The following is a 15,695-nucleotide window of genomic DNA, read 5'->3' as shown; positions in this document are numbered from 1 at the left end:
GAGTTAACTTTAAAACTGTTCTGTAAATATAACTTTTATTTGACAAGTGTAATTGTTGCGGAAACTTGCTTCTGAATAAGCTCACCCTTTCTAGTTCTTTCTGAACTCTGACTGTCTGGTTCAGTTCAACTCTTCTGGCTTACAATTTTTCTCGAGGCTGATTAAGGTGCATGATCAAGCTGACTTCTTTTGGCTTCTGACTGAATTGCTCTGCCTGGTCTCATATTAACTTTAGCAATATGTTCTAATCTTCTGGCTCCTTTCGTTTTCTGGCTCATTCTCCCTTCACTAGTCCAGCATGTTCTTTGTAACCTGTATCTGAAAAACTGTCCCAAGGAAACTGAATCTTCTCTCTCTCTCTCTCTCTCTCTCTCTCTCTCTCTCTCTCTCTCTCTCTCTCTCCTTCTCTCTCTTGCTAGTTCTCTTTCTCTCACTTCCTCTACCCCCTCTCTCCTTCCCTTTCCCTTTGCACTGCTTTCTTAAATTGCCTCTCTGTCCCAAGTTGTGAGAGTTTGGCAAATCCTATCTCTGACTCATTCTGTCAAAATCTTTCTCTGATTCATCACATTGTCTGTTCCTCTTTAGACATCAATTCCAAACCTGGTTTTATTTCCTACTGCAAACTAACCTTACCTACTCTGTTTAGGATTAAAGTTGTGTACTAAGGGCATATCTATATTCTACCCACAGATATTAAACACATGTCATTCCAGGAAGATCAAAGACATAGAAGGGATATGATCCCTTGCTCTGGATTACAATTCCTCAATAGTACTCACTCTTAAATTTCAGAGTAATGAAAATTAAATTCTACTTTGAGATTCCATCTCACTCCATTTAGAATGGATATCAACAAGAAACCTCTCTTGAAGGCAAAAGGAGATCATCACGGAAAACCAAAAGTGGACATAATGCAGAGGTCAACAGATCAAGAGGAACCTGGTCACATTAAGTACCTACGTATTGCAATCACTTCTTCTTTTGTCAGGAAACATCATGGAAGAGGATTCAGAAAGACTGTAAGAGCCAGAATACTAGGATTCTGCTGTCAAACAATATCATCTACACATGGCTGCATCAGTAAGACTAGAACAATGGCTACATCAATGGACATGTTAACATGGATGGTGGGAAATATGGGATCCAATTCCTAGGTAAAGAACTACACCCAACTATATTTGTCAAAAGAGAATTAGCTTCAACCAGTAATAGGCCCTATTTTGGTTAGGGTTTTACTGCTGTGAACAGACACCATGACCAAGGTAAGTCTTATAAAGGACAACATTTAATTAGGGCTTGCTTACTTGTTCAGAGGTCCAGTCCATTATCAGAGGTCCAGTCCATTATCATCAAGGATAGCATAGCAATATCTAGAAAGGCATGGTGCAGGCAGAGCTGAGAGTTCTACATCTTCATCTAAAGGCTGCTAGTGGAAGACTGACTTCTAGGCATGAAGAATGAGGACGTTAAGCTCATGCCTACAGTGACATACCTACTCCAAAAAAGCCCTACCTAATAGTGCCACTCCCTGGGCCAAGCATATATAAACCATCACAGGCCCCTTTATTGGTTCTCTAATGCAAAGTGGTCAGCCCTGAAACCATATACCAATATACCAACATATATATATATATATATATATATATATATATATATATCAACAACAAAGGTAGAAGTAGTGTCATCGTGTCTGTGTATAATCGTGTGTGTGTATACATATGTATGTACGTATGTATATATGTATGTATATATACACAAAATGAAAATATGCACTTGGGAGGAGGGTTTGTAAGTAAGGTGCCTGGGAATGACAAGAAGGAAGAGAGGTAGGAGGAGGTGGGGTATAATTCTACTATAATTGAAAATATTTTAAAGAAAATAAAATGATCCATTGTAAAAAGTGAATAAAAGAATATAAATGACACTAAATTATGGAGAATAAATGGACCAAAGAACTCTATATTTGACCACAGGTATACTTGCACATTTATATTTATTGCTGCTCTATTCATAATTTCAAAGACAGAATCAACCTAGATATCTGTCATGAAAATGTACGCCGTGTTTACCTAGAATTTTACTGTGGTGGAAAGAAAAATGAAAGTATGATATTTGTAGAAAATGGATAAGATTGGAAAACATTATGCTAAGTAAGGTAGCAGCTTCAGGAGAACAACTAGAATAGAAAGAAGATATAGGGGAGAGGTAAACTAGGAGGGTCAACCAAAATTAATAGTATTTTAAAAAGTGAAAGAAACCTCAAGCTAATAAAGGGGTGGGTAAAAGTCATGGAACAGAGACTACCTATGTAAATGGAGAAAGCTGCTCTTGGAGGCCATAGATCAATAAACTGCCAGTGCCAGGGACATATTTATTTTTCAGGGCAACTCCAAATGTCCTCCCAAGCAATATACCAATTGGCCTGTTCTGAATGCACACCATAATAGATGGTAAGACCCTATTACTGAAGACAGTGTATATTTGGTTACAGAGGCTTTCTGTCCTCTGGCTAGCACTCTATAATACTGAAAGGTACTGTATTGAGTGTTTCTGTCTTCAACAATACCAACCATTAAGACAAGATGAATCCATGGGTAAAATTAGTGGCAAATCTGATGTGATAGTAATTGACTACTGATTTGATTTGATTTGATGCTTTAACCCCAGAAAGAACTATTGCCTAATTCTAAACATCCCATCAAATCCCAATGACTACATAGGTCATAGGCACTAGTGGGAAAGGTATAAAATGAATTATATGTTCTAGCTAGCAAGTATAAAAAGCATTCAAACATGGTATTTTATTTACAAATTGTAAGATTAGATTGGGTAGGTTTTGAGCTGTTCTAATTTATATCCCAGTCATATGTCCCTTGTTACTTACTATTTCTCCTGACCACATGTTCATGGTTCATCTCTTTTCATAACAGCCTCCTCCTCTCTACATGTCCTTTTTTCTCCTCCTTAGGCCCTCAAGTTCTGCTTTTCTCTCTCTTTAGTGCCCTATCTTAGGCTCTAGCATTTTATTAGCCAACAAACTTTAAATTGGCGAGCAGTGCTTACATAACATCATCACTTGGTGAACAAGAGGATTTCCTCATTGGAGCAACCAGATCTTGAGTGCAAGCATTTAAGCATTTGAATACATATCAGCACCAGGCCAACCCTGAATAAGAAGGCACTAATGTTATTTTCCTAAACAGAAGTGAAGTGTCCTTCATATCATCTTCTAAATAATTATATTCAAGTCCATATATTAGTACTGTTGTTAGTTTGGCGTAGAGAACTTTGTTTTCAGTGGCCTGCAGAAGCTGCAGAGTCGAAGTACTGATTATCAATGACTTAATGGCATGACCTTACATGGGCCATCTCTATTATCCCTCCTCACTCCTACCAACGGTCAAGGATAATCAGGAAAAATGGGCAGAAAGAGTAGCAAGAAGGAACGGGGAGTATTGTACAACACTGACTTCCATGTGTGATATGGCTAGTGCACTCCCTTTCTTGGGAGGAGGAAGGTTCCACGAGAACCAGTCCCTTCTTGAATAGTTAATGTTGATGGATGTGAAGCAGGAATTTTTTTCAGCTCCATAGCCACTGTTAAATTATCCATGCTCTATAAACACATCCTCATGTATACTCCTGTAACCACCATAATGAAAGCCATTTACACACACACCAACACACACACACACACCAACACACAGGCACACACGCAGACACACCAATACACACCAACACACACACACACACCAACACACACATACAGACACACCAACACACACACATGCACACCAACACACAGACACACACACACACACATGCACACACACACACACACACACCACATGCACACACATAAATATGCAGCACAAAGGCCTGAACTCACAGAAAAGAAGGATAATTGGGAAGAAGGAGATATAAGTTAGAGTAGAAGAGGGAAAAGAGTGTAGTGGGGATAAATACATTCATGCACATCAGTAAACGTATCACTGAATCCTGTTACTATGTATGATTAATACTTGATAATAAAATATTTTAAAGCTCTTCTCTTTCTCTAATCTTGTGGCCATTTCCATACACTCACATAGTTTTATGTGTCTGCATAATAAACTACTGTGTTCATGCTTTGAGTATCAGATTATTACTAGAAAATAGTATTTGGAAATTTCCCGAATTTCTCCTTTGAATGAGATTTAGACCTTTCTATTCCTAACAATATTAATTCTGTTTCCCTGAAGCAGTTCAGATAACCTTTCCCAGAAGGTCAGTTTACTAAGAATTTCAAGTGTGACTGGGTACTCAAGAAAGTGGGAATGAAATTCCAGGACTACAAAACAGCTTGGACCAATGCATGGAAACCTCCATGTTCAATGGACAATGGAAGAGCATGCTGCAGAAATGTCAGACTTGGGTTTTATTACCATAGTAAGGAATTTAGGCTTTCCTGGTGTTGTTAGGGATTCAACTGCACTTTCTACACAGTACAGACTGAACAAAATTCACATTCCCTGCTGTTAATGTGAGTTGTGATCTGATGGCCAGGTAATCTACCATAAGTGAAATATATTACCGGCTGAGGTAACACTATTCTATGTGACAAATCTAACATTCTGTACGTGGGATCATTCATTCCTACTGTGACATTGTAAGGAGGTTTAAGAGTATGCATACTAACTACATAATGGGTTGTAAGTTTTGATTATAAGATAAGTAAAACATAGGTACAACACCAACCTGACTACTAAAGGTTGATATCATTAGAAGTTTCTGACCAGCAAAAAGTTCTATATGGGTTCAACCCTACAAAAAGAATACAGATTTTAATCTTAAACTTAAGAAGAGTCAGGACTTCAAATTACTTGCAGTTGTCTTGAAGAAACAAAAGCCCAGTTGTTTAGGCCCATGTATGCTACTTTTTTTCTCCGCAAGTGGCTTCTGGCTTTGTTTTAATCATGCTGTGGTCACTAATGTCAGTTTCTTCACAGGGGCCATAGGTTGCTCAGCAACCTCTTTGCTGTGGGTTTCCAGGCAACATGCTCTGCCTGTGGTTAAAGTTAAAGTTTGCTATACTTCAGGGTGTGAGAGATATTGCAGAATGTTTCTCCACTTGATTTCTTAACTTTAATCATAGTTGTTAGTAGTTTATCCTGTAATAAAATCATTGTGCTGGCTAGTTTTATGCCAACTTGATATAGGCTAGAATCATCTGGAGAGAGGGATTATCAATTCAAAAAATGTTCCCAATAATTTTGGCTGTGAGGAATCCTGTGATGCACTTTCTTAATAGATGAGGGAGGATCCAGCCTAGGTAGGTGGTTCTTGATTGTATAAAAAGATATACTGAGCAAATTCTGAAGAGCACACCAGTCAGCAGCACTCCACTATAGCATCTGCAACAATTCCTACCTTCAGATTCCTTCCTTAAGTTCCTGCTCTGACTTCTGTCGGTGATAGAGTGTGACCTGAGAGTTATAAGATGAAAAACCTTTCCTCTCCAAGTTGCTTTCCACCATGTGCAAGAAACCAGTGGCATAAGCCCCAGGCTAGCCATCTCCTCTCTGTTGAGTGCCAGTTTGGAACTAACCTTATTGATTCTTTGAGTCACCTGTTCATCTATTCTAGGCTGTGGAATACCAGAAAATCTAATCACAGATGACAGATTCAGCTGATTATTTTTCCTGTAACCACTACAGGCAAATAGTTTCAGTTCATAAGTCTCCAGAATAGTCTTGGAAGAACTAAGCCATCAATCACCATCCAGCAGTTCTGTAATAATATTTTCCTAAGACCATTGTTCTATCTGTGAAGGTATAAATGTGGTCTAAGTGCTTTAATTTTTTTACAATGATTGCTTTATTTCTGAAGTACAGCAGGACTTCTCACATGCCCTAGAACCTGCCAGTGTTATCCCTACACATCTCAGGAAACATAGTTCCATTTCATGCCTTTGCCGATCCTCCCTTGCTACCGGAAACCTCTTTCTATCTTCCTTTGACATCTGAATCTCCAGTTTTCCTACAGGTAGAAACTCTGAACTAATCTCTTCTGTGCCAACTGCCCTGTAACACACAGGGAACTGTTGATTGCTGCTTCTGTCTTGCTGTCTCATGCCCTTAACCTCCCCATTCTGCTCACCATCCCGTCTGTTTCCCAAATCTTAACACCACAATAGCACATAGGAGTTTTTAATAAAAATATTAAGAATGAACCAAACAAACACTGGGCTATGAGTGGACTTTTTATTAGTTACTGTCATTTGTCTTCTTCCCTCTCCTTCCTTTTGCTGGAAATAATTTTCTACACCTTTAAGTGAGCGTGAGTTTGTTGAACTCAGAGGTCTTTCTTATGGAAGTCATTAGGACTGTTCATAAATGTCCCCATGTTCCACTCATGCTTATGTCAGGCTGAAAAGTCCCACAGCCACATAGCTTTAACAGCAACAGGACCATGCAATGTCACACTTTCCATTTCCTCGCCTCTTCCCTTCAGGGTGGTAGAAGCAAAGTGAAGGAAGAGTGCAATGTGCCCCACAAAGGCCTGTGATGGGCAAAGTAAGAGTGGATAACGTCCTGTTGATCGGATTTGGGGATTATTGCCATAGCATGACAATGCTAAGTTCAATGCTCACACTTCATCATTTTTATTTTAGTTAAGAGTAAATACATACTTCAATTACAGTCTAATGCCAGACCATAAAAAATGGTTCCCAAAAATCGATTACATTAATATGTTTTATATAAGAGTTACTTTAAGACTATCAACAACACTTGAGGCAGAAATATGCTTCTATTTAATGTCAGTAAGCAATTACAATAAAATAAAAAGACTTTAAAATTAGTTTTATGTAAACCATAAAGAGAAATAGGGTAGAATAAGAACTATTTTCCTCTTCTGCGTTTAATTTATGTCCAGAAAAGATGGTTCAGTTTCTATATTTTGGAAAACAGTATTGCACATGGACTTAATTTTAGTAAAAATGCAGTGTTTGTGTATATTCTTTTCCAAGTAATTCTTCTTTCCATGAAATATGGCTAATTTTTTTCCATTTGTCTGCAATACATTTTCACAATTTAATAAGTTATATGTAATGTTTTTTAATATTAAAAACTTTTTGAAAATATATTTTTCATCACTGCAACTATCATGCAATGTCATAAAGTCCAAACAAATTTTTAAAAAAATCCATACATTTGTGTTTCTAATATTGGAGATCAATCACTAAATGGACTGAAATATTTAAAAGACATTATATTTTTAATTTTTTATTACAAGTTTATATACAAAGTTATTTTCAAATTATTTAAATTTTATTTGAAAATAAATATATTGTAGTGGAAAATACCATTGACTTACCTATATATCAGATCCACATTTGCTATGAATTTGTATTTATTTTGTTTTGCTTTTAAGACAGGGTTTAAATCTAGCTCAGGCTAGTCTCAAACTTACAGCAATTCTCCTCCCAAGTTTTGAGATTACAGATAGGGATTATTATTCATGGTTTCCTTTTGATTAACTCTCTCTCTCTCTCTCTCTCTCTCTCTCTGATTTTCTCACCTAGACTTTGAATAATCAGGAATGAAACCACCATTAACTTCTTATTATCAACATTTGCCTAACTCACTACAAATCTACACTTTTCTTCAAACTGACCAGTGACTTGGTAAGATTAGTATAAAATCTCAAGGTCAAACATCTAATTGGTTTCTTTGATTCTACTGGCATAGAAATCATAGGTTTCATGTTTTCAATGTAAGTACTAACAGCTATTTGCTCCCGTATTTTTATGTGTAATAAAAGGATACAGTGTTTTCACAGCGGGTTGCACAAAGATACTTTGCTTTGTCTCTTCTGTCGACCCAGAACTTAACTGTAATTTATGGAGAGGAAAGCTTGCTGAGTCCATGATTAAATAAGGCTTTGGAAATACAATGGGCCAGTGATATAACAGTACAGGGTAAGTAACACATTTGGCATGATGCATGGAATATTGAATACCATCTACAAATGATAGTTAAGATATTCATGATGATTTGACTACATTCACCTTTAGGCTCTGCCAACTTTTTATTATTTGACTATTTTTAGGAAAATATTTCTTTCAAATTTCATAATTTTAATGAGATCAAACTGCCTTGGAACTGGATCTTACAATAACATGAGGAGAATCTTTACATGACTGTCATGAAAACAGTCCTTCCTTTTTGGTATTTGATGTCAGCTTGCAAACATTGCCTTCATTCTACTTAAGCCACTTAAGGTGTGCTCATTTCATTGGTTATTTTTCTAAAATTATGTTTATGACTTATTCCATATGCTTTAGACACATTGTCCAGATTCCATTTTTCCCTTCATGTGAACAATTTTCTGGGTTTTTTCTTCCTCTTCTACCTCCTCCCCTACCCCCTGCATTTTCTTAGGATCATGGGAAAACAATAAGACTATGCTATGGGAAAACCATCAGCATATAGGCACACTTTCTTTTCACCTTGCAGTGTTAACCCTTTCCATATGTGGACTATAATGACTTAAACACGGACTACCACACCCTCCTATAGTTGACCTCTTCTGTCAGTAAATTTCTTGGCTCAGGATTATGCTATCCCTTATAAAGTTCGGTTAGGAGCCAAAAAAAAGTAATGAGCAGAAGTTTGAAATCTCTCCTAGGTAATACTAAATGAGGCTAGCAGAGCAAAGGTGACCCTTTGGAACATGTGACAATGTAGAAGCTTATGGTTGTACTAAATTCTCCCCCAAAAAGCAAACCAATGAGCAAAATAATACTTTACAAACAAGGATGTAAACACATGAACTTGTTCCTATGACAACTGTATCCTCACATAATCCATATTTATATATTATAATTTTATCTATTCATGCTCTTTTAGGAATATCTTCCAGGATATTAGTACATGGATACTAGGCATCACAGTCCATAAAACAGAAGGGGAGCGGGGAGGGGGATGTTTGCCCGGAAACCGGGAAAGGGAATAACACTCGAAATGTATATAAGAAATACTCAAGTTAATTAAAAAAAAACAAAAAAAAAACAAAAGAAAGTTTTATTGGAAAAACAAAAACAAAAAAGAAAAACAGCTAAAGTCAAGCTTTGGTGCACTGTTCAACTCATATGAATAATCATGCCTTTTTTTTTTTTCAAATAGAAAAGACAATCCCACAGCAACCCTATGGAGAATCAATTATTGGTAAGTATAATGAAGGATCCTGCTTTATCCTGGTCCAGCATATCTTTAGACAAAGGAATATACATAGTTTAATCCCATCAACAATGTTAACTTAGTACTTCATTACCTTGCCCAAAGTAAACAAGTAGCTTCAGATGAAGATGGTACCTGCAGTTTGACTGTCTTCATAATGTCATGTGTGTTATCTACAGCAGCTTTGCAAATATCTCCAACTCTATGGCCTAACAGAACGTGTTACTAGAACAAAGCTCCAACCTTTATAATAAAAGAGTATGCTTTGTTTTGGCACACTAATATTTCTTTAGAGCCATTGCATGACTGTACATAGTAGGCATTTAGTACCTACTTGAAGAGTGAATAAGTGGATGACTAAAACAACATATATTCTTTAGGTAACTGAGTGAAGATTATTTCAGAATTAATTTCTATATACTCGTTTTCTTACCAGTTTCTATTCTTTGAAAAGAAGCATTACACCGTAGTCTCCATCATTTCATTTTGATGAAAGGGCTTGTCTTAGGGTTACTGTTGTTGTGATTGAACACATTGACCAAAAAGCAAGTTAGTGAGGAAAGAAACGGTTTACTTAGCTTACACTACCATATTAAAAGAAGCCAGGGCGAAAATTCAAACTGGAGACAGGAGCTGATGCAACGTCCATGGAGGAGTGCTGCTTATTGGCTTGCACCTCATGGCTTGCTTAGATTGCTTTCCCAGGACCACCAGTCAAGGTATAGCCAATAATGGGCTGGACCATGGCCCGTCAATCACTAATTGATAATATGCTGTATAACCAGATCTATGGAGATATTTTTTCAATTGAGACTCCCTCCTAACTGATGTCTCTGACTGGTGTCAAGTTGACATAAAGCATGGAGAAGTGGGGAATGACAGCCAGAGACTTGCAGAGCCAGACACTCTATAAAGCAGGCAATCTTGGGAGCTTGAGTTTCTCCAAAGAGGTCAACTTGCACATGTCATCATAGATAGTAGAGGTATACAAAATGATGGCGAAGAAATTCCTTCCAGCTTATAAGTCTAATAGTTTCAGATTGGTTAAAAACCAGTTTTCATGTCCATTCCATGATATGAAAACTTTGTCTTAAATACCATCTGTGTGTTTACATATAGATGGCAGAAATTTTGTTTTATATATATTATGTTTAATATATTAATCAGAATATATATATATATATATATATATATATATATAGTCACATTTGTATCCTGCTTTCCCACCCTCCAGGCCCTAAGTTCAGAGTTAGTCTGAGATTTCTTTGTACTTGAAGCAACATTCTTTCCACCAGCTCTCTGTATTTCCTCTCCAACACTCTCTCCCACATTCCAGTACCACTTCTTCCTTCAGCCAACAGCTCACTCCATGGCATTTAGCAAGAATGTGGTCACACATGCACTAACTTTCCATGCTCACAATCTTTCCTGCGTGCACATCTGGAATTGTGCAAGTAGGGTGAAGAAGTTAAACAAGGGCCAGGAACCCCCCAGGCCATCTTTTCTGCTAAAATAAATAATTTACATTTTTAGAATTCGGTTTTGTTACCTCCTAGAAGTAGAATAAAAACAGAGGGTCATATCTGGCTGATCTTAATAGTTAGCAACTTGTTTTCTTGTCAAAATCCAGACTTCAGATGGCCAACACTAGCTGTGGGATATCCTTCTCAATACAATGTAAATGAAAAGATGTGCCCTGGATATACTGTGGTTGTGTCTTCCAATGTGAGCATTTTGTGAGAACAAGAAAACATTCTTATCTGTCAGTCAATGGTTTGCTATCAAAAGTTCAGAAAGCTAGAATTCCTTGATGAGTCCTACCCATTTGTTCTCCCTATAAAAACTAGCTATAACACAGCACAAAAGTCTCTGGTTTGATATTCTCCACATATTTATTAAATGAATATGGACAAAGCTCCTTATAATTGTAATGTGTTCTTTAAAAAATACCATTCCCTCTCCATTGACTCTTCAAATATCAAACAAACAAAAAAGACCAGGCCTCCAAAGGATGACAACTAAATAGCACAAAACAAGATACAATAAAGCAAAGGAGAAGCCCATTGAGTAGAGTCTGGAGAGAGCAAGTAGGAAAAAATCCCAAGAACAGGCAAAACAGTCAAAGATATATCTGTTTCCACTGTTAGGAGTTCCATAAAAACACCAAGTTAGCAGCAATAAACATATTCAGAGGACTTACTGCAGACCCATGCAAACATGGCTCTTATAGATTCAGTCTCGTGAGCCAATATGAACCCCACTTAGTTGATTATGTGGGCCATGTTCTGCTGGTATCCCCCATGCCCTCTGACCCCTACAATCTTTCCTCTCCCTGTTTCATGGGGTTGACTTAGTTTTAGAGTTTCATTGTTGTGAAGAGATATTATGCCCATGACAGCTCTTATAAAGGAGAACATTTAGTTGAGGCTGGCTTAGAGTTTAAAAGTTTACGCCATTGTCATCATGGCTGGAAACATGGTGTCACACAGGCTGACATGGCACTGGAAACTCAAGTGTTTTACTTCTAGATTGGCAGGCAGCAGGAACAGAGAGTGACATTGGGCCTGGTTGGAGCTTCTGGAACTTTAAATCTCACTCCTAGTGACAAACTTCCTCCTACAAGGCCACATCTATTCCAACAAGACTCCAGCTCCCACAATGGTACTCTCTACGAGTCTATGGGGGCCATTTTTATTCAAACCATGGAAGACCCAATGGAGACCTCCAACTCGGACTGTCTCTTAGCTGTAGGTCTATGTACCCTCTCCCCTCTGCTGCTGGAGAAAGCCTCTCTGATAACAACTGGACAAGTATGACAAGTATGAGTATAACAGACTGTTATTGCATTGATTTCTTTCTTTCTTTCTTTTGTTTGTTTTTCTTTTGATTTGGTCCTTTTTTAGGTCTTTATGCTATTCAGTTTCTGGTTTCTAACTAAGTATTTTAGTAAATTTATGTTTGGATAAATGATGTTCGAAAATTGAAAACAGAAAATTTTAATCTCAATTTACAATTTTACCCCTCTTATAAAGTATATATGAAGAAGAAAATCTTACTGAGTACTTCAAGTAGGGCACTATTGCATTACCCAGTTATTACCAAGTACTACAACTGACCATGCTCACTGCTAGTCAGGCACTGTAATTGAGAAGTATTAAGTTATGCAACTAAATTTTATGCAATTTCTGAACAGCAGCAACAACAAAAGAGTCCTTTTGTCCATGTTCAAAGGAGGTGAATAGATTCTAGAGATGCTTTAAATAGCAGGTGATTACATCAATTTGCCAGTGTACTGGACATGGACAAAAATAGATTCATTTATTGAAACTACTCATTTTTAGTATAACTGTGCTAAGAACAATACAAGGAAAGACATTGTTTGTACTGTTTCTGGAGCATATTAACATGACATATATCAGAGCAATGAACCAACCATCTTCCAATTTCAGCAGGATTGATACACATAGTAAATCATAGAGAATATGATGACAAACTGAGCAGATACTAGCCAAACAAACACTCTATGCCTGGAAAGGGGAAGGAGACACAAAGCCCATGCCTAACCAAAGAGCTATTTGTAGGGAAAGGGAAGCATGAGCTTTCATCAATGGCGTGTCATGCAAACTGGACTTCCTTTTTAAAAAATTATGTTTTACTTTTGGAGATTAATATAATTACACCATCTCTCTCTTCCTTTTCCTCTCTCCAAACCCTCCGATATACCCTTTGACCTATTTAGTTTTATGTTAACTTGACAAAAGCTAAAGTCATCTGAGAGAAGAGAACTTCAGTTGAGGAGATGTCTCCATAAGATCATGCTATAGGCAAGCTTGTAAGCATTTCTTAATTATTTATTGATAGGGAAGGCCCAGCCCATTGTGGGTGGTGTCGTTCCTGGATTCATGGGTTCTTTAAGAAAACAAGCTGAGTAAGCCAGTAAGCAGCATCCCTCCATGACCTCTGCATCATCTCTTGCCTCCAGGTTTCTGCCCTCTTTCAGTTCAGGTCTTGCCTTCTCTCAGTGGACAGGTATTCAGAATAGGTAAGCCAAATAAACCCATTCTGCCAGAATTTTCTTTAAGTCCTTGTGTTAACTTTTACTCAAACACCTCATCTTACTTTTTCAAATTCATGACTTATTTTACTAATTGTTGTTACTTATACAGATAGATAGATAGATAGATAGATAGATAGATAGATAGATAGATAGATAGATAGAGTCTTACTTTGTCTTCCTGTTTTTGTTTGTTTGTTTGTTTCTTTTGGGTGTTTTTTTGTTTTTTTTGTTTTGTTTTGTTTTTGGTTTTTGGGTTTTTGGTGGAGAGGAGAACATGCAGTTCTATGGTTAGGGAGGTTCTGGGAGGAGTTGTGGGAGGGGAACCATAATCAAAATATACTTTAAAATTCATAAAACAAAAGAAAGAAAAGCCTGTGGGTGGATAAATGCAAATCTTGGGTCTATAAAGTATCCAAAATGAGCTTACACAAAACATTTTGTCCTGAGACAAAATGATTCAAATATCGATTCTTCTCACTCTTTTACACAAAAGGCCTCAAAAACTGAATCACTTGAATTTTTTCTGAATAGTCCCAAAGAAAAGTGATATTTTTTTTTCCGGAGCTGGGGACCGAACCCAGGGCCTTGCGCTTCCTAGGTAAGCGCTCTACCACTGAGCTAAATCCCCAGCCCCTAGAAAAGTGATATTTAATAAGCAAAGCAGTACTTTCTAAAACTTCTGAGATTTACTTATGATTTTAAAATACATAATCATAGGTTGTAGTTTATCCAGGAATATATTAAGACTATGAGACATCAATCAAAGTAGACGGCAGCTAAGTATTTTGTATTGTGAAATAAAAGGCCATCAACTCCATGACCTTGGTCTCAAGGGAAAATAATTCTTTCTGCACCCCTTACCCAAAGACATGGTTTCTCTGTGTATCCCTGGCTGTCTTGAAGTTCACCCTGTAGACAAGACTGACCTCAAACTCAGGGAAATGCATACCTCTGCTTCCACTGGGATTAAAGGTGTGCTCAATCACAGCTGGCTGTCAAGAGAACTTTTAATTAAGAAATTTAAAACTTTATTCCCCCATGATATAATTACTGACATATCTCTACTGTTTAGTCAAATAAAAAGATTCAGAAAGGAAACATACAAATTATGTAATTAAGTTATTTATTTTACATCCTGACTGCACTTCCCCTCAAACCTCTCTTCCCAGCTCCTCCCTCTCATCTCATTCTTCCCTCATCCTCAGAAAAAGGGAGGCATCTTATGGATATCAACCAGCCTTGGCATGCCAACTTGCAGCAAGACTAGAGGCATTTTCCTCTATTGAGGATTGGCAAGGCAGCCCAGATAAGAGAAAGGGATCCAAAGCTAGGCAATATACTCAGAGCGTTCATGCTCCCCCTTTAGGAGTGTCAGATAATGACACAGCTGCAAAACGGGTTACATACATACATATGTGCAGAGAACCTAGACATCTCTTGTGCATGTTCTCTAGTTGGGGATATAGTCTCTATGAACCCATATGGACCCAGGTTAGTTCACTCTGTAGGTTTTCTTGTGGTATCATTGGCCCCTCTGGCTCCTTCACTCCTTCCTCTCCTTCTTCCACAGGATTCCTCAAGCTCTACCTAATGTTTAGCTGTGGGTCTCAGCATGAGTTTCCCTCAGTTGCTGGGTGAAGCCTCTCCAATGACAATTATGTTAAGTGGGTGTTTGTAAGTGTAGCAGAATATCATTAATAGTGTCAGGATTGAGTTCCCTCTCATGGCATGATCCTCAAGCTGGGCCACCTATTGGTTGACCCTTTCCTCAAGTTCTCCATCTTGTACATCTTGTACATCTTGTAGGCAGGACAAATTATGGGTCTAAAGTTGTGTGGCTGCATTGGTATCCCAATCACTCCACTGTACATGTTACTTTTTTACAGGAGATGGTCAGTTTAGGCACCATATCCCCCCACTGCTAGCAGTCTTAGCTAAGGTCACTTCATAAATTCCTGGGAGTTTCCATTTTCCTAGGTTTATAGCTTGACTCAGAGATGCCCAACTCCAATCCAGTTGTCTCTACCAGTGCTGTTTCCCTCCATCCTTCCCCAATTCACCTCTCCTGTTCCCACCCCCATCCTGTTCCCGATGTTCCTGACCCAGTTCCTGTCCTCCATCCACCCTCCATGTTTAATCTATTTCCTCTTGTAGTGAGATTCAAGCATCCTCATTTGGTCCTTCCTTGGTACTTAGCTTCTTTGGGTCTGTAGATTGACTGTAGCATAGTTATCCCATACTTTATGGTTAATGTCTACTTATAAATGAGTACATACAGTCATGCTGGGTCTGGGATATCTTAGGATGATTTTTTTTCTAGTTTCTTTGACTTTTTAAAAATACAGTTGGGTCAGGGGTCACTTTTGGTTTAATTAATCATCACATTTTCAAGAATACCTTTGTGGATCTTCTCTAAT

The sequence above is a fragment of the Rattus norvegicus genome, chromosome 11 (genome assembly GCF_036323735.1).
Source record: "Rattus norvegicus strain BN/NHsdMcwi chromosome 11, GRCr8, whole genome shotgun sequence".
Classification (NCBI taxonomy): Eukaryota; Metazoa; Chordata; class Mammalia; order Rodentia; family Muridae; genus Rattus; species Rattus norvegicus.
Note: the sequence above shows the minus strand (reverse complement) of the source record.